At 35.3% G+C, this 14626-nt stretch overlaps 1 long non-coding RNA gene across 1 annotated transcript in view; it reads right to left on the reverse strand.

Annotated features, from left to right (window-relative positions):
- LOC126497538 (uncharacterized) overlaps window positions 1–14347 on the reverse strand; it is a 119446-nt gene extending 105099 nt beyond the window's left edge. Inside the window, exon 1 of the long non-coding RNA XR_007590643.1 lies at window positions 14287–14347. This is a non-coding gene — a long non-coding RNA (uncharacterized lncRNA). The remainder of the gene's footprint in view (window positions 1–14286) is intronic.
- Window positions 14348–14626: the final 279 nt, after the last annotated feature.

Below are 14626 nucleotides of genomic sequence, written 5' to 3' on the forward strand. Positions count from 1 at the left end.
GAGGAGAGGGAGGAGGGGGGAAAAGGGAGATGGGGAGGGAAATGGGAGGCGGGGAGGAGGCGGAAATCTTTTTTTTTCAATAAAAAAATTATATTTAAAAAAAATAAAATTGAATCTGTAATCTAAAAAAAAACTGCTACAGGGAATAAAGAAGGAAAAAAAAGAGGGAACTTGAATTTCTCATTTAACCTTCATAGCTTTACACACTGGCTCACACAAAGTATATACCAAATCCTACAAACACACACACACACACACACTCACACACACACACAGGTGTCTGAGCACACACATGCTGAAAAGTAAAATAGAAAGAAAAAGGACATAGATTTGATTCCTGATTCCCAGTATTTAGCTAGTTGTATATTTACTAAGTTATTTAGTCTTTCTAAGTTCTGTCTGTCTTCTCTGCAACTGAACTCTTTCCAAGTTTACTCTCCTTGTTCCATAAGGAGGCTTTCTTCAATTCATGTTCTAGTCTTTTGCCACGATAACCTTTCTATAAAACAAATATAATGCATTGCTATCTTCCTTAAAGACTTTACAGTGTTTGGAGAGCTCCCCAATGTTGTGAGAGCTTGATCCATTTAGTCAACGATATTTGAGGGTGCCTACAACTGGAGAAAGCTAGTTAGTAACTGGAGTGCCACCTCAATACTGGGCAATGGCTGGGAAGGGTCTCCATTTTGAAGCAGTATTTGCTTGGGGAGTGTTTGTGCACAATGCTGACGTAAAGAACACATTCTGTGAAGAAAAGCAGTCCAAATTGGCCTCTGTGAAATTTTGGGAAGTTACTACTGTAACCACAAAATTAGGGTTTCCTTTTCTAGTTCTTGGTCTCATTAGTAAAAGAGTCTTCAAAATGGATTCAGAAGGAGGCCTGGGGACTTTTTGGTAGCTTTGAGCACAGAAATAGGCAAACTGAATGAGGGAAGAAAGGAAGCCATGCCCACTTGTTTAAAAGGTCCCAGGTAGGAGTTCAGAGAAAGAGTGACTAAAAGCAAAGTTTTAGGGAAAGACAAGCTTAACAAAGAGATACATTGCCTAAGCTTTCCCCCTTTTATGTTAGTACACAGGAAAAAATCAGACACACTCTGAAGTGGTACATCCTAGCAATTCTGCAATTGATTGTACAAAAGGCAGGGTTTCTTGGAGGAGAACATATACTATATATCTAAGGGGGTAATTATTTCTCTTCCATATTTCTATCTTGGAAGGATTTCAGAAGAGTGTTCTCTTGTACAGAAAACTGACTCCTCCAGCTTTGTTAGCCTTTGAAGAAGGAGACAATAGTAAATAATGTCCTAAACATACAGGAATTTATTGGAATGACTAACAGGATGCAGTTCAACCATGGTTAGTTATGAATGGAAAGCCCAAGAACCTGTTCAGTCCCATGAGGTTGCGTGTCTCATCTGGTCTTCTGGGATCTCGGAGATGGAAATTACTGTGCTGACTGATGTGAGGGCAACAGATGAAGAATGTAGACTTCCTTCTTCCACTGTCCTTATATAGTCTTCAAGTGGAAGGTGTGGCACAGAGGAAAGGTGTGCCTCCCAGGCTCAAAGTCAGAATTAAAGGCCTGTGTCATCCAGCCTCGAGATTCACATCAAAGGCGTGCTGTCTTCTTGCCTCAAGATCCAGATCACAAATGCATCTCCATTTCTGGATTAGAGTCCATTCCGTATATAGCCACATTGACAATCAAGAATAACAGCCATCAGAGGAATATATCAGAATTCGGTGTCTCAGAGATAGGGAGGGATTTTTTTCTCTCTGGCCTTAATGTATCCTACAACATTATCCCCTCAAAGAATAAATCTAACTAAAATCATTTAGAATTGAGCTGACATTGATGGAATACAGCTGACCACCATGAAAACCAAGAGGTAAAATTCCAGGGAGGTTTATCTGAAGAGACCAGTGTCTAGCGTGAAATTTCAGTCACTTCATCATGTTGAAGATACAGAAAGGGACTAGGAAGCAGAAATTTCCTCTAACATTCCTGGCACGCAGCAAAGATATTCTTGAAACTGTTGCTTTCAAGGTCCCTGAGCTGAGCTGCCTAAGCAGTTTCTTCTGCCCTCATCAATATGAGCAGCTGTACATGTTATTTCCGGTTATGCAATCTCTTCCATAAAAATAAGGGCTGTCATAACCTCCGTTCTATTGCTGTGAGAAGACATCATGACCAAAGTATTTAATTAGGGAACTGCATTTGGTTTCAGAGGGTCAGTTTTTTGTCACCATGGCAGGAGCATGGAGACAAACAGGTGCAGTGTTGGAGAGCTAGCTGAGAGCTACACTCTGACCTATAAAGGAGGGGGTGCAGAGACAGAGACAGACGGGGGAACTGGCATGAGATTTGAAACTCAAAGCTGACCCTTCAGTGACACACCTCCTCCAACAAGGACACACCTTCTAATCTTTCTCAAACAGTTCACCAGACTAAGCATAAAAATATATGAGCCTATAGGGGCTATGCTCATTAAAACCATCGCAGAGGCTATGCCGATAAAATACATGAAAATCAGGTTCTCTTAATTGGTCAAAGTTCATTCCCATTCAAAGACTGGGGTTTCCAGGGCAAAGTAACAACAACTCTGGGTGGTATATCATAGTATTGCTTGGTTAGCACATGATTGTGAAAAATTCCTTAATCTGGAGCCTTATTAATGACCTTACCTCTACACTCATTGTTTTTCTTTATTTGCCTATTTGTTTGGTTCTATAAAGTTCACTATTTTCATCTATAGTGTGGGGACATTTGTATTGGTATTAGGAAGAAAGGAGTTAAAGCAAGCTAATATAGTGTGATAATCATTCAGTGTTTCAATGATAACGAACTCCACTGTACTATATACCCTTCTTTAGAACCTTCTGGTATGCTTAAAAGCAATGTTCTGTATCTCTTGCTCTTCAGATATAGGAACACAGCAAAAAATAAACCTAAGCACACTGCACATGATGTCAAAAGCAGCAATGTAAAATGAAAAGTCATTTATGGTCTATCAGAAGTCTCAGGGTATGCAGAAACAAATAAAGAGAAAGTATCTTTTGCAAGAGGCCATGTGTCATTAATTATATTTCAGTCTTTACTATCAGCCGAGGAAATTATTAAAAGCACTAGTAGTGAGCGGTCCTGGAAGACATATAAATTACATTTTATGTGAATCTGAGTATGTTTAATAGAAAATTTACATTTATTAACAAGGTAAAATGATCACTTTTGAAGTATTAGATAACCATACAAATTAGGCATGTATTTTTCATAAAAGACAAATACTAGCCACATGTTGTGGTGACTTCAGAGAGAACTGTAGACCCAGGTGGGCATTGAATTTGATTCTGAGCTTGGCCTCCAGTCCGGCGGTAATGTCCACACCCCACAGAACCTCTACAGAGCCCAGGTATCTATAAACCCCCAAACTGGATAGAGCTTATTAGTGTTTGGGAGTCTGCAGAGAAACCAGAGACTGCAGAGCCAGGGTGAGGAACAGACTTAACGCCTGATTCAGCCCACAGGTGTTCAGAGTTCCACACATCCTAGCAGCTCCAGTAAAAGCCTGAGAAAGCAGGGAAAGACTCTACATAAGGCCATGTGTGTGTAGAGAGTTCCACAACTCACAGGGAAAGCTGAAGATCCATAACTGACATAAGATTATACCTGACCATTAGAGAAAAACCCAACTCAGCACATCAACACTACATAGCAGTCACATAGAGTCAAAGTTTGCTTCAACCTGACTAGGACTCTTCTGCTGAACACTCCCAAAAGCAACACTGGGGGAAAAAAGTAACTAAACTTTTAAACATACCAAAGGAAAAAAAAGGATAGAAAGAAAAGAAGGAAGGAAAGAAGGAAGGAAGGAAGGAAGGAAAGAAAGAAAGAAAGAAAGAAAGAAAGAAAGAAAGAAAGAAAGAAAGAAAGAAAGAAAGAAAGATTATACCTCCATCTCCCTTTTAAGTGAGAACCTCATGCATTGTCAGGTGCCCTTGAATTCACTATGTTACTGAGGGTGGCTTAGAAAATTAATCATACTGGCTCCTTATTCCAATACTAGAATTATTGCCCCGAGTCACAACACATAGCTTAGTTTCTATGTTTTTAAATGATTTTTATTTTTTATGTGTTTGAGCATTTTGCCCACGAGTGTGTCTGTTGAAAATGCAAGCCAGAGAGGGCATAGGTCCTCAGACTGGAGGTTTAAGGCACCATAATGTTGCTGAGTGTACCTTAGCACAGACACATGAGGTAACACTACAGAAAGAGAAACTGCTGACCCAGTCCCCACCAGAGGAAAAGGATGGAAAGTCACATCAAACATCATTAATATGGATGCTGGAAATTTTATATAGCAGTAGGCTTTATGGTACCAAGTCTAGACAGGTAAGCAATCTGAAATATGCACAGTAGCTTTGCTTCAGAAACCACATTTTCTCTCTGAACACAATTCTCTCACAATAACCTTTCACGACACAGAAATAAGTGAAGGACCAAAGTTCTGCAGCCAAGTTGGGTAAGCATCCTGAAAGACGTGCAGTAGTACCTTTGCCTGAGAAAATAGTTCCTCAAGGGAACTACCAGGGTGCCTGCAGCCTGGTATCACCTGTGAGAAGTTAGCTCCTTAAGAAGGGGTTTTATTTACACGTCAGAAACTCTTCAGAATCGTGCCTCTGAGGCCCCATGTTCATTTCACTACATAGTGGTATAGAATAGCTGGTTTCTGAACTAACCTAACCAGGCAGAATGACTGTAGGCCATGTCTAATACATGTAGTGCCTTGCTGAGTGTGGTCACACAGAAGGGAATTCTGGGTGTTCCTCAAACTGTTGTCCTTAGAGCTAGGTCAAGTCGCTTTTGTTACTTCATCTATGGATGCTTGCTGAAGAGGCTCCAAGGAACACCAAGGCTTCAACCCTTGCTCTAGTGAAAGCAAGGCACTGCTATTTCTGAAAGCATCCTAAAAATAGAAAACTGCAATAATGTCAATAAAACTGTTTTATAGAACACTTTCTTTAGATGTTGAACTTAAGCAAACAAAACATTAAGACTCAAGACTAGATGGGGAATGGTCTAAAAATCAATCTTAGCCTTACAAAGCATAACAATTTAAGGCAAGTGTTCTAACCCTTTTATTGAAATTATATTTTATAATTTTAACCAAATTTTTAATGATCTTTTATTGTTTTTTATTAAGCTTTACATTTTTTTTCTGTTCCCCTGTCTACCTCTCCCTTCCCCATTCAACCCTCTCCAATGGTCCCCATGCTATCAGTTAACTCGGGAGATCTTGTCTTTGGGAGATCTTGTCTTTTACTACTTCTCATGTAGATAGATCTATGTATGTCTCTCTTAGGGTCCTCATTGTTTTCTAGGTTCTCTGAGATTATGATTTGTTCGCTGGCTTTCTTTGCTTTGTGTTTAAAAACCACTTATGAGTGAGTATATATGATAATTGTCTTTCTGGGTCTGGGTTACCTCATTCAAAATGATATTTTCTAACTCCATCCATTTGCCTGCAGAATTCAAGTATTTTTTTGTATAAACATAAGGATATTTTTAATAAGAATGGAAAATGTTGAAACTAAAACAGTTATCAAAATATAAATATACTTCTCAAAAGCATGAAATTATTGCTACCTTATGAAAAACAACAGTATAATATGATAATAATTATACAAGCTTCAGTTTTCAAAATGTCAGTCTCTCCAATTATCCTAATAATTAAAACAATTACTTTACCTTCTATTTTACATTTTCTCAAGAAAAGCTACATTATTTTCTTACATTTTAAACTTAATTGATTAATAAATTTTAAAAACAGAAAAATAGTGTAAGAAAATGCAAAGGGGGTATAATGCTATTGTCATCATCTATAATTAACACAGCTGCAGTTTTTAAACTAATTAGATATCTACAACATTCATTATGGTTTCTAGCTCATATCCACCTGTGCTTGTCAGAGCACAAATTGGTGGTTTTTTTTACCAACTTAAATAAAATAAGTAAGCAGCAATGCCATAACAAAAATAATAATGTCAAAATCTCATTTTACAAATAAAATACATTTTAGTTTGAAGAATAAACTCTGTGAGTGTGTGTGTAAATTTTAGATTTCCTCTATAAAATATTATAGGAAAACATATATTTTAACTTCAGTCAAGGGGGACTTGACAGTGTATGCTTTTGGATATAAACATCACTGGGAATATTTTCATTAGTAAACACTTAATAGAGCTTCCCAATATCTTGAAATACAAGCTTTTAGACTAATTGAAAAGCAAAGAAAGGAAGATAGAGAAAAGGTAGGGAAGAAAAAGAGATAATCTTTGTTGTCTTAAGTAGACCAAGACTGAATAACACCATGAAATAATACCTCATCTTCAACTATAGTTATCTTACATATTTTAATTTTAGTTTGAATAAAGTGGGGCATCCTCTGACAAGTATAACCTGTATAGTATCATATTGCATTACTAATATTACAATAAGGTTCTTATTATTGCCAAGATAAGTAGGATTGTCTGGAAAGTCACTATCATTGAAACCATTATGCTTCATTAATTAACTGTTATGCAATAAAGACTGATATGCAAAGGCAGAAGTGCCCATCTATGTTTTTGATAGAGCATGCTCAAGTCAATACATCAGGGGAATTACCAAAAATAAATGAATTTAAATTAGTTCACTTAATACTAAGTGTCAATAGGCTTAAGAATGAATGAGAATAATATAAAATATTCCAAATATAATCCAATAAAAAGAGGTTATTGCTATGCTTTGAATGTTCCCTCCTACAAATACAAGGATCTTAATGGATTTTGGAACTGTATTAGGAAGCGAGTCCTTTGTCTATACCTTATTGTGGATAGGTCATGACGATTTCATACTAGAAAACATACTTAATGCAACGGTCTTAAAGAGCAAGTTCATTTGTCTGTGTTCTCTCCTGCTATCTCTTTGTCTTTGTATTCTCCACCATAGGAATGTTGAATACAATAAAATCAGGATGACAAATATATTTTTTCTTTCATTATGTAAGCACGATATTATACCTGTGCATATGCTATATATACAACTTCATGTCAGAATAGAATCAAGACTAGCGAGATTTGGGGCTGGGAAAGGACAGGATAATTGGTGTAAATATGATCAAAGTACAACTTAAAATCAAAAGAAAATATCATGTCAAAAATCACTTAGTACAATGAATACGTGTTAATAAGTTTTAAAAGAAAAATGTGGTTTGACATCCAAATACTTCCCTGTCCTTGCTGCCATTAAGTGAATGTTGGAGTGTGAGTATTTGGCATCTCTTTCACAAATGCTTTCTGACTCAGTTCTTTTCTCAGTATTTGAGCATTTCAGTACGAGCTATCCTAGGTTAAATTGACTATCACAAATTATTTCTGGTCAAAGTAGGTTCATTCCTTAACAGGAATTAGTATGACATCATATTTGTGGCTCTATCATAAACTAAAATATTTCTCATCCATGCCTTTATTGGATTGGGCTATGTTATTTTAATTCATATTATTTAACTTACCTACATATATTTAATTCATCAGAATTATTTATTTATTGTTACCAGTGAGAAAAGTTTCTTCTCCTTAGAAAAGAATGAAGTAAATGAATTAGCATACATAATTCTATCTGAATGAGAAATGGTTTTAATTAATGTTAAATGTGATGTTAGATTCATCAGACTACTTAGCCTTCCCCAGGACAAATGCATAACAGCTACACGGATTGCTGAGGGCTACCATGACAAATTACAACAAATTGAATGGCTAAGCACAACAGAAATATATTTGCTAACATCACCAGAAGCTAAAGGTCTAAAATGAAAACAGTGTCCTTTTCCCTAGAATCTAGTTATCAGTCTTGGCATCTCTTTACTGCCAGATGCCTGACTTAAGCCTCTGCCTCTATGGCATTTTTCTTTGTCTGATCCTGACTCAACACAGATACTGTCCTTGGGGTGCACATCTATGTCTGTGTCTCAGATTTATATAGATATGTCATATTTAATTAGATCCTGGCCTTAACATGATCACATCTGTGAAGACAGTATTTCCAAATACAGGTAGCCTCACAGTCACCATAGGCTAGTGGTTCAACCTGGTAGGGGTGGCAAATTCAACATGTTTGTCTCATAGTAGATTGTTGGCATAAGGCGCTTCTCTACTCTAAATAACTCCGCATTGTGAAAACAGTAGCTTCTTAAGAAGGGCCTAGGACTGAGAGGTTTCAATTTATAAATTGTCTAGGAGGTAATCCCATGCCTGATGTGCCTGCAAACAGTGTTATCTGTTTGGCACCACCCTGCAATGCCAACTGATGAATGACATAACAGAGTAGAACAGGGGTCACCATGTAAACATATTCGGGAAATTGAGATTGTAGGAGCATATTGCACATTAAAATCATATAAAGAAACCAGTCCCCACAACTAATTGGATACTGTGGGCTATAAAACTGTGTAGGTCCTTCATTTGGATGTTATAATAACTAGACACCCACACTAAGATGACAATGGCTCGCCACTGTCCTGTTATCTAATATCTGGTATGTGCATCAAAGACCTATGAGCAGAGACCTTCCAAAGTGACATCACTTCCAAGTGACATTATTTTGCCTTGGTCCTAAATCTTGATGACCTTTCAGCTGCCCTCTGCCCATCCTCCTGTTCTCAAAGGTGGGAATTATTGCATTTATATTGCATTGTATTATAATATATTGAATGAATATGTTAGAGCTCTCCAGCTCTATATCCAGTTCTGCCCTTTTATGTCACATCTAGACTCTGCTCTCTATGTTTGGTCTCCACCCTGAGTACACAGAAACATGGCCAGACAGCAGCAGCTTTTTCTCTGACATGGCATAGAGTTTCTTATCCTAACAATATACACTCCATTCACATCCCAACAGCCTACTTCCAAAACCTCTTAAACCTCTGTGACAGCCTCTTTAACCTGTATTCATTCCATAAATCCAATCTGTGTATGTATGTATGTATTTCTTTAATTGAAAATAGATTCTTTTCTCATACAATACATCCCAACCAACCAAATTTTCCCTTCCCACCACTTCTCCTAGCTCCCTCACACACCTACCCTCTCACCTAGATCCACTCCCCTTCCATTTCCTCTTCAGAGAAGAGCAGGCCTCCAAGAGACAACAGCCAAACAAAAAAGAATAAGTTATAATGAAACAAGGCTAAATCCTTCATGTCAAGGTTGGACTGCAGCTGAGACTCCTTTCCTCCTAAATCCATCTTTATATAAATATATTTACTTTATGATATGAGCCATGTAATCTGAGAGTTAGTGTTAGTATTTAAGATTGGAGTTAAACAATTTTTGCTATGGGACGGATTATCAAAGACTGTAGAATTGACTAGGAAATTGCTGTCTTTGAAGTTATCATACTTTGTCAATTTATGCTTGTCCAATGAATTCTGACATTATGGAAAGACAACAACATTATCATATTGGTATATGATTCTGGGTTAGTGTACTCATGGCACAGGTATAAAATAATATTCGTATAACTTCAAAAAGTCTATGTAACAGCTGTTTTCATAATTTAAGAAAACATAATTTGTACTTGTCAAGTTTCAACATGTAAAAGCCTCCTAGAGTTTGGCATTGAATTAACAATTTGGATTTGAACAAGCTACCTATATATAGTATATATATATTACTGTCTAGGCTCTCTTTTCCCTAGACAATCTTTTTTTTTTTGTCTTTCATTTTAAAGCTTTTCATCAGAAACTGACAGCTACTGTGACATTTCAGTTAATGGTCCAAGCCAGGTCCATTTAATCAATAATAGAACCATACTAACTACAAATTATAGAGGATAATCAAGCAAGCCCAAAAGAAATAAAACTGATTTTATACAAAACATTCACTTGTTTCTCTTCACCTACAACCTTGAATCAGCTATTCAATTCCTATGAAAATAAATTTTTAGATGTTTATTTATCACCTTTTTATGTTTTTCCTTAAAAGTTATAACATCTCTACATGATGTCACATTGTTACAGGATAAAAGTTTGAGCTGCAGCTGTGAAAACTAAAACAGTAATATGTCACATTGATGGCATGTAAAATTATTGATAAGTATATAAATATTCAAGGATATGCTCTTAATTCTTTGACACAAATGACAGCTGATTTGTTATCTCAATCTAAATTGCTTTGGACCAAAGAGTGAATGATTAGATCAATAGCTTACATCTACTGGAAATATTAAACTGCCACAAGATTAAATCTGCCTAATAGTATCACTTATATTTTGCATACTTTTAAAATGTCATTCAAAATGCTTTATAGCCACTGCAAGTTATGCATGATGTCATTTATAACAAAGTAATGCACAGAATCGTAGCACACAAATGTTTGATATAAATAATATTGAATATATTTCCATCTGCTGGTGTACCACGAGTCTAAAGTAAAATCAAATAATAGGCATCTTTTGTATTTTCATTTGAATCTGTCATGTTAAAAGGAAAATATATTACCAGACGTGCAAGAGGAGGAATTACATAAACACTCATCAAAACGACTTCCTTCATGCTACAATACAAAGATAGATAAGTGTCTGAAATGTTCTAAACATTATATTCTATTATATTCTAACCTGATACCTATCTCAAATTCTTGGGTTTCATTTTCATTTTATCATGATTTTTACCACACCTGCATCATTTGGCATTACTGTCATTTCTGGCTAATCTGTTCTTATTATCATTCTCAGTCTTTCATTTTTCAGCATGCTCTAGGGGCTGATTTGCCCTATCATGTTAAACCAACAGAAACGTCAACCTGGGTAACTTTTGTCTATTCCCAAATAATGATGTCTTTTATGGATAACTTGTGCAATGCAATATTGTGATATCAAAATATATACATACAGTGGGAATTAATCTATACATAAACTAATTATTATTTAGTGTAACTTAATTTTTACATAAAACTAGTTATTGCTAACTGTGAATTAATTTCTAGATAAAACTAATTATTGTTGTACTAATGTTTAGGATATTGCAATTAAGTCTACAAAAGGTGAAGATATAGTGAGTCATGAATAAATGACAGTCTTTGGTAAGCAACTTTCAGTCAAGAAATAACATCTAGAAAAATTCCTAAATGTACTACATGACTCTTGTAAATTTCTACTATCCCACACTCTCTGAATCCCAAACTCTGCCAAACATTTCACTAATTAGATTTCCTTTCTTTTGCCCAAAAGGCTTCCATTATTTTTCTTCTTCCTTTTATTGTAATTGACCATGAAATAATATACTTGATTGATGTTTCTTTTCTTTCTAAAACATTTATTCATTTCATTTGATGTGGCAGTGTTTGACTGCATGTGTTCTTTGTGTTCTTTGTGTTCCTAGATGACCAAAGATAGAATCTGATCTCCTGGACTTGGTGTCAGAGATGGTTGTAGATGACCATGTTTTCATTGGGAATCAAACAGTTAAAGATCAACTCAAAATGGATTAAAAATCTCAGTGTAAGAGCAAAGAATGAAACCACTAGAACAAAATCTAAAGAAAAATTTCAAAACTCTGCTAAAGGTAATGGTGGTTTTGAAAGGATTCTCTATTACCAGAAACAAAAGCAACATCTTACTGGCGTGATAATATCAGACTAAAATCACATCTTACAGAGAGCTAAACAGCTAGCAACTGGAAAAAATAATGTAGAAAGTAGAAAATATTTTCAAACTCTTACCTTCTGGAGTTAATATTTACAACATTCATATAACATACTCAAAAATTTTTAAAAATTCAATTTAAAAAGGATAATTATATGCTAAGGTTCTTATCCTAAATAACAATAGAGTCAAACTGTATGCCAATCTACTTATGAACAAAGGAATTAGGATAAATATATACAAACTTTTAAATGTGGAAAGTTAAAGGTGATAAATTTAAATCTACTAGATCTTTATGGTTTGGTATCAAAATGAATTTGATAATCTTTACATAATTAATAGATTTTTTTGTGGAATGATTTCTAGTTGCAATAAAACTCTGAGCATCCAGTTTCCTCGGGAGAAAAATGCCACACCCTCTTATGCAAGTGGAAACTTACAAATAGCAACCAATTATCTATAATCAATTTAATTTCTTCTAGACCACAGATTTGATGACTCATTTAGCCATTATGTAAACTATAATTTAAAAAATAAACAGTAATCTTTTCTAAACCACAGTGACAGTTACTAAAATCTTTTAAGTACTGCCCAAATACGTTTCATACCAATATCATTTATGAATATCACAATGAGCTAATACAATGTAAAATATAAAAAAGGATTAAATGGATTATTGTAGAAACAAATTACCAATTATAATTTCCTTACTTAAGGAGGAGCATATATTAAATATAATATTTTTCTGATTTAAATATTCACATTGGACTTCAAGAAAAATGAATAATAATACATATTGATACAATAAAAATATAAATGAGTTGGTTCTTTGAAATGATTATATAAGACTGGCAAATTCTTAACTGAATTAACCTGAAGTCACACAGGTACTATTATCCCACAGTAAAGAAAACAAATCAAGAAATTTGCAGGGGAAATGGATTTACTTAGAATGTATTATATTAAGCAATGTGATCCAAATTAATGGGTGAAAAAATTCCAGCACGTTCTCCTTTAAATCTTGAACATATCTTACAGTACATACCTAGTTATATGGATAAAGTTGTGTAACTGTGGATTTATTATAAAATATAGAATGGAGGCCAACAATGTACATCAAGTAAGGATAATATTTAATGAGGAAGGATGAAATGAAAGTAAAGGACATATGGGGCATAAATGAGGATGTAAAACTAATTATAATTTTATTTTCAAATAAGCCAGAGTTATGGGATTCTGTAGTAGATAAATGAATATTGATATAAATCTCTCCCATCTCTTCACACCAACTTTACTATTATTCCAGAAGTTCACTGGGATGGACACAGTTTACTGCTGGGCTGTGTAGCTTAACATGTGGTGTTTTACTTGTGAATTAATTACAAAAGGTTATTAAAAATTAAAGCAAATACTAAATTCATATAATTATATATAAACAATCAATTATCACAACAGCTATCAATTTAGAAAATCAACAGACATTAATTTAAAACCTATAATCCACTAAGTTGGAAATTTAAAATAAATGACTAGATGAATCTGAACTACCCAAGTTACACTAATATTAAATCAATAATACAAACATTGTATAAGCAGCAAGAAGACTAAGATATTATATATAAACTAAAAATGCTCAGGCCAAGAATTCACAGCAGAATTCTACCATATCTTTAAAGAAGATCTACAAGCAATACTTCTTATGTTATTCCATAATAAATACATAGACACACTTCCAAGCTCTTTTCATAAAATCAGTTTTCATGTGATACAAAAATCTGATAAATCCCAACAGATAGAGAAAAGAACAGACCAGTATCACTAACATAAAAGAAAAATTCTCAATAAATTTATTTTCAACCAATTACACGCCAGCATCAGAAAGATCATGATTAGGTTAGTTTCAGGGATGGTTCAGCGTCCCCAAAGAAATGAAGTGAAATTATCTTTGTTTGCAGATTATGTGATTGTCTCCATGAGAGACCCTAATCACTTTACAATAAAACTCAAACTCAGAAAAGCAGCAAGATATAAAAAATTTAAAGCATAATAAATATCAACAGTCTTTCCACTTACCAATGACAAAGACACAGAGAGGCAAAAAACAGGAAGTCACCATTACTGATGATACCACCTTGCTTGGATGCATGGTGAGAGAAACCAAGCTGAAACTTGGGAATTTCATCTCTGTTGGCTAGCCTTCAAAGTACCACAAGACAGTATTTAGACTATTGAGTGAGAAACATCACATACAGTCTTGTTTAGCTGTGACCCTAAAAAACACGATAAGAATCACCCAGCTAATGTGTGCCCACTTGTACGATAGTGGCATGGCATTTTTATGAGGGTAGCCAGCACTCTCTGATTTATTTTGAGGAACTCATCAGGATGGAATCCAAGCTCGATACTAAATATATGCCTTGTGAGGTCCTAGATTTTAATGGATAACTTACTACTATTGTTTCACTGAATTCACATGGAAATAAGTATCTTTCTTAATACTTATGTTTATAGCTCAAGACAAGTGTTGTTCTCAGAGAAAACTCTGTCTTACAATGGATGGCCGCAAAAGTCTCACAGCTGCTCTGGGTGTTGAAAGGGAATCCTACCTGAGTGCTCAGCGCCGAACAAGACATGTTTACCCACCTCCTTCAAGGCTCAGAGAAAACTGCAGAAGAAAGAGTTGAAAGACTGTAAGAGCCTGTAGATTCAGAGGAGGAAGGTGAAGTCCTTATTTTTCAGGTGTGACAGTTATTGGGGCACGTATTTACATTATCTGTAGTGGCCTATATTCACACTGCCACAAGCATATCACTGGGGCTAGAGAGATGAGTCCTATGTTGAGGGCACTGGCTATTCTTCCAGAGGATGCAGGCTGGTTTGCCAACACCCACATAGTGTTTCACAAACATCTCCAACTCCAGTCCAGTTTCAGGGCATACCCTTTTC

The sequence above is a fragment of the Alexandromys fortis genome, unplaced genomic scaffold (genome assembly GCF_014885135.2).
Source record: "Alexandromys fortis isolate MF-2015 unplaced genomic scaffold, M_Fortis_MF-2015_v1.1 scaffold_24, whole genome shotgun sequence".
NCBI lineage: Eukaryota > Metazoa > Chordata > Mammalia > Rodentia > Cricetidae > Alexandromys > Alexandromys fortis.